Raw genomic sequence first — 5,892 nt, forward strand, 5'->3', positions numbered from 1 at the left:
CTTAAGTAGTCCATATATACATATTATACATATATATTCCATGTATATATTATTTTAGAGAGAGAGCACTCATGGAAGTGGGGGAGAGAGACAGAGAGAGAGTGTGAGAGAGAGAATGCCAAGCAGGCTCCATGCCCAGTACAGAGCCTGACACGGGACTTATGCCTTGACCCTGGGATCATGAACTGAGCTGAAAATCAAGAGTTGGACACTCAGACGACTGAACCACCCCAAACTTAGCTGTTCCAAATGTGCTAACCCATACTTGGCCTTTCAGATTTCATTAAGATGGGGGTGCCTGGCTGGTGCAGTCAGTGGAGCATGCGACTCCTGATCTCGGGGTCGTGAGTTCAAGCCCCGTATTGGGCGTGGAGCCTCGTTGAAAAAAGAAAAAAGAATTCGTTAAAATGTCAGCTGATGCCACTTGTGTGGCAGCCTCGTTTTTCCCTCTGCTGGCCAAGGATGAAATAGATCATGTGTGGTCACCCTGGAACTCATTTTACTTGCTTCCCCTGTGACTTCAGATTTCAGCTGCGCTCAAGGTATGTTCTGTTTTTACAAATTACCCAGTGTTTTCTCATTGTTAGAGTGGAAGTGATATTCTTTTGCACCTTTCTCCATTCTGAGTGGAAGTACAGTCTTGTGCATATATCATTATTATTTTTTTTTTTTTTACCATAAATTCCTAGAAGTGCAATTGGAACAAAGGACCTTCACGAGCACATTTTTCAGCCTTCTTTGTGCATATGGCTCAACTGCTGTTGGGAGAATTTTGAACACATGCTTCCTTCAGCTACTCCTATAATAGTCCAGCATTATACTTTCCATATCAAAAAAAGCTATCCATTTACTAAGATGTGTATGAGCTCGACTAAAAAGCTTTATCCTTTGAGCTGAGAAAAGATGTCTTTAAAAAACAGGTAGATGGTTCTAAACTAATGGGAAGGACAATATGCTGGTCCTGTCATCATTAAAACGCTTGCTGATGAGATTCTTTGGGGACTTCTGTCCTCAAACCTTCTGAGAGAACGTGTAAAGATCACCTTACGCGAACTTCTGTCTTATGGGAAAGAGTGTTTCCTTGAAATGCCAACATAACTGAGATGAGCTAATGCCTCAGAACGTAACTGGAAACACAGGGGGAAATAATGAGTTGATTGTGGGGGAAGAAGAAAGCTCATTTGGTGTCCGGATGTTACAGTTTGGCTAGATATCCAAATCTACTAGCTTTCAAGCCATTTCCTCTTACTGCTTTATGTCTCGGAAGCTGTTGAGATCATCTCCGAAAACACATTGGCAACCCCGGGCTCTGGCCCCAGATCCCTACATGATCCGCCCTCCGCTCGCCCTTTCTTTGCCATCTGAGGGCAGAGGCATCCTCTACCCTCTCATCACGACATATGTACTGGGGCCAGGAGGGAACTAGGCCTCCACTCTGCCGCGCCTGGCTAACACCAGGGCCAGTATGGAAAGATTAGAAAGGCATTGCCTGACATCTTCCCCTGGCTCTTGTTGCTTCCGGATGGTGCTTAAAGGCAGACCAGTGGACCTGAGGAGGTTGCACAGTCAAAGCGAGGCTGATCCACAATCTGCAGCGCCCAGGGCAGCCAAGCATTAGAGGGGGACTTGGGTGCTTTGGCAGTGGACGTGGCAATGGCCGCTCAGCCCGGACAGACCAGGACGATTGGTCCTCTTACTGCATTCCCTCCCCCACTTCTGTCTGCAGACCGTACTGTTCCTTCCCCACCCTCATGTTGTCCTTGCCATTCAGTTTAGGGGGAAGAAGTGGGATGCCTGTCAGCGGGGAGAATATATCCTGGATTTTCTAAGTATTTCCTTAAAGGAGGCTGAAAAAAAGGACATAACCCAGAAATGACAGAGTTTACACTGAATTGGTAAGGTTAGTTTTTCTGTCTTCAGTAATAGGATGTCTAGAGCTAAGTTGAATATTGACACATATGTAGGGGCGTCTGGGTGACTCCGTCGGTTAAGCATCCAACTCTTGATTTTGGCTCAGGTCACGATCTTGCGGTTTGTGACTTTGAGCCCCACATCGGGCTCTGTGCTGACAGTGTGGAGCCTGTTTGGAATTCTTTGTCTCTCTCTCTCTGTCTCTCTCTCTCAAAAATAAATAAATAAACATTTAAAAAATATTTACACATATGTAATTGTTTCTGAAATTCATATCTACAATACAAGACTAAGAGTTTTTTTCTTTCAGTACACACTGCAATCCATCTAACAGCTGACCAGAGATTTTTCTTTGGGTTCTGGGCAAGTTGCAGACCTTATTAGCTTGAGCTTCTTCTTCTTTTTTTTTTTTTTTTTTTAATNACGCTTAACTGACTGAGCCACCCAGGCGCCCCTAGCTTGAGCTTTTAAAGCATCTGGGTTCTACCTTTTGCACTGTTGGTGGGAATGCAAACTGGTGCAGTCACCTTGAAAAACAGTGTGGAGTTTCCTCAAAAACTTAAAAATAAAACTACCGTTTGACCCAGAAATTGCACTACTAGGTATTTCTCCAAAAGATTTTAAAAGGCTGACCTGAAGGCCACATGCAGCCCAATGTTTATAGCAACACTATCAGCAATAGCCAAATTATGGAAAGAGCCCAAATGTCTATTGACTGATGAACGGATAAAGAAGATGTGGGGTGTGTGTGTACACACACATGCACACGCATTCACGCACACATACACACACACACAGCAGAATATTATACTACTCAGGGATCAAAAAGAATGCAGTCTTGCCATTTGCAACAATGTGGATGGAACTAGAATGGATTATGCCAAGTGAAATAAGTCAGAGAAAGACAAATATCGTATGCTTTTATTCATATGTGGAATTTAAGAAATACAACAGATGAACAGAGAGGAAAGGATGAAGAAATAAGATAAAAACAGGGAGGCAAACCATAAGAGACTCTTAAATACAGAGAACAGACAAGGTTGCTGGAGGGGAGGTGGGTGGGGGGATGGGCTAAGTGGGTGATGGGCATTAAGGAGGGCGCTTGTTGGGCTGAGCACAAGGTATTATATGTACGTGATGAATCACTGGGTTCTACTAAAACCAGTCCTACACTGCATGTTAACTGCCTTGAATTTAAATAAGTAAATTGTATAAAAGCATCTGGGTTCTAAACATGAGTGTTTCATTTGAATTTAGTTTTATATATCTTCTTGCCTGCAGCCCAAGAGGAAGATTAAGCCCCAAGGAACAGGGACTCCTATTCTGCTATTTCCTTTTGGTGATGAATTGGTGTGAAAAAAACCCAAGCCCGGGATTCCTGAAATAGTCAGGTATGAGCAGTTATCTATAGGGGATGTGTGGGCTTTGCCCACCCATCAATGACCCCAGGTCAACAGTTGATTGATTCGGTGAGTGATTTGGTCTCGTCTGTCCAACCATGCTTATCTCTGCACAAAGATCACAGCTTATTTATGTGATGAACGGGCAGCCTCTGAAAAACACAGCTTCCCGCGTTTCCTGCCCACATCAGAGCTCTTATTCGCCTCCCCCTCCCTCTCCTGTTCCAGACTCTTCCTCTTCCTTTTGGGACATGTAGAAAATGCACAGGAGCCGGAAGTTACACCATGCGTGTCTAAGAGTGTTCATGGGTGCAGTAATAATGGCTGACTTTCTATACGCAATGAGGATGTTCCAGAACCGCACTGAAAACATGTACTTTTCTGAGAATGCCATGTGTTTGGAAGGCGCAGGGAATTAGGTAGCGCCTGAACATGAACTGTGAGGAAGGCAGAAGGATGAGGCCGGATGCTCGGGTGACCCACCTCCCCTGTTTGTCCGGGACTGTCCAGATTTTTGCACCGAATTTCCTCCATCCTGAGCAAGCCTCCAGCATGGGCAGTCCAGGACAATTAGTCACACTCCTGTGTTCCTTCACCCTTCTGTCTACAGTGCTTACGATCTCTTTTTTGACCCTTCGTGTCGTCCTTGTAATTCAGCTTAGGGGGAAGATGGGATGTCCTTTCCAAAGGACCGCGTCCTAATGCTCCAGCCCTGTGATCATAGTCTTTCTCTGCTGCTACGCATGATAGATGACCTTCAGAGGCACGACGTGCACCCTAGGCAACTGCACTGTGCTCGAGGCTGGCCCAGCCAGGGCTGGGTGTCCTTAGGGATAAACTTTTCCGAGATGCCAGAAGATGCCATGTTCTTTCTTCGAAGCTCCGACTTCTTCTCCCCATCCTCCTGGACCTGGGTGGGTGTTGTGCTCGGAGGAGCCCAGATAGCTCTGCTCTGAGTGAGCCCTGAAGCCAGCTAGACCCCAGGCTGGGCTCGATGGGAGTGCTGAGCCTGGCCCACCCCAGAAGCACGCCCAGCCCCCTACCCCCCATCACCTCCGCTTCCCTCAACACAGCTTTCCAGACACTACCCAGCGCCCGTAGGGCCAGTAAGGACCTGGGGAGGAAGTGATGTCTTTGAGAGAGGTGCCCACCCCTACCCACCTCAACACTCCTCCAAGGGCAGCTCCTCCAGACCCTATAGGGTCACCCATGTGGAGAGATGGACTTCTCTTGCCTTTCCCTAGGGCATGGAGGGTGAAGCGGGGTCCTCTTGGTCCCCTATAACTCTCTGTATATTCATATTAATAAACGAGATTTTAATGGAAGAAAGAAACGATATGGCCTTTGAGCCTGTACTCAGTTCCTGGTCAGTTCACCGTAACTGCATCTTTCTGTCATCCTACAAGTACTCCAGTTAAAGACTTTTTAGGGGCGCCTGGGTGGCTCAGTCGGTTAAGCGTCCAACTTCGGCTCAGGTCATGATCTTACGGTTCGTGGGTTCGAGCCCCGCGTCGGGCTCTGTGCTGCCAGCTAGCTCAGGGCCTGGAGCCTGTTTCGGATTCTGTGTCTCCCTCTCTCTCTGACCCTCCCCTACTCACACTGTCTTTCTCTCAGAAGTAAATAAAACATTGAAAACAATACTTTTTAAATAGAGAAAATAGTGAATCTTCCCTAATTTGTTTTTAGAGAGAGTAATTCATTCTAAATTACTTAGGACACCTCAGTGTGCCAAGCTACCACAATTGAGAACTGGTTTTCTAGCTCTTTCCCTCTCAAGGTGTGTATAGTCCATGGTAGTCCATGGTGCCCATGGGCATTGCCTGTGAGCTTCCAAGAAATACAGAATCTTGGGCTCCACCCCGGGCCTGCTAAATTTTTAAATTTTCTTTATTTTTGAGAGAGACAGAGAGAGAGTTGTGGAGGGACAGGGAGAGACAGAGAGAGAGGAATCCCAAGGAGGCTCCGCGCTGTCAGTACAGAGCCCGACGCGAGGCTCAAACTCATAAAACGGTGAGATCGTGGCCTGAACAGAAGTCGGACCCTCAGCCGACGGAGCCACCCAGGCGCCCCTCAGAATCTACCTTTTAGCATGACTACAGGTGATTCATGCTCACAGTCAAGTTTAAGAAGCACTCCAGAGCAGTAGTTTGCCAAGCACGGTACCTGGACCGGCAGCATTAATATCACCTGAGAACTTGTGAGGAATGCAGATTCTCGGGCCTCACCCCAAATCAAACATATCAGAAACGCTCGNACAAGCCTCCCCTCTCCCCCACCCGAGGTGATTCTGTTGGGAGCTCATAGTTTGAGAACAGTGCTCTAGAACATAGAGATGTGTGCCCAGGCCACCACATGCAACGTGACAGGCTTTGCTAGTCAGTCATGCCCCTGTTTCTCACTGAACTTGGCCATGGCCTCGGAGTCTTTGTCCAGACAGCTCTCTAGTCAGTCAGGACCACCGTAATGAAGGTCACCGGCTCGTCAGGCCAGCAGAAGTGGCTACAGGATGGCCTCCGTAGTGACCTGTGTGCAGATGTTAACAGAAGAGGGAGGCATTCTTCTGGGCGCGCCTCCGGAGCCT

This window comes from Crocuta crocuta, unplaced genomic scaffold (assembly GCF_008692635.1).
Source record: "Crocuta crocuta isolate KB4526 unplaced genomic scaffold, BGI_CrCroc_1.0 scaffold241, whole genome shotgun sequence".
NCBI lineage: Eukaryota > Metazoa > Chordata > Mammalia > Carnivora > Hyaenidae > Crocuta > Crocuta crocuta.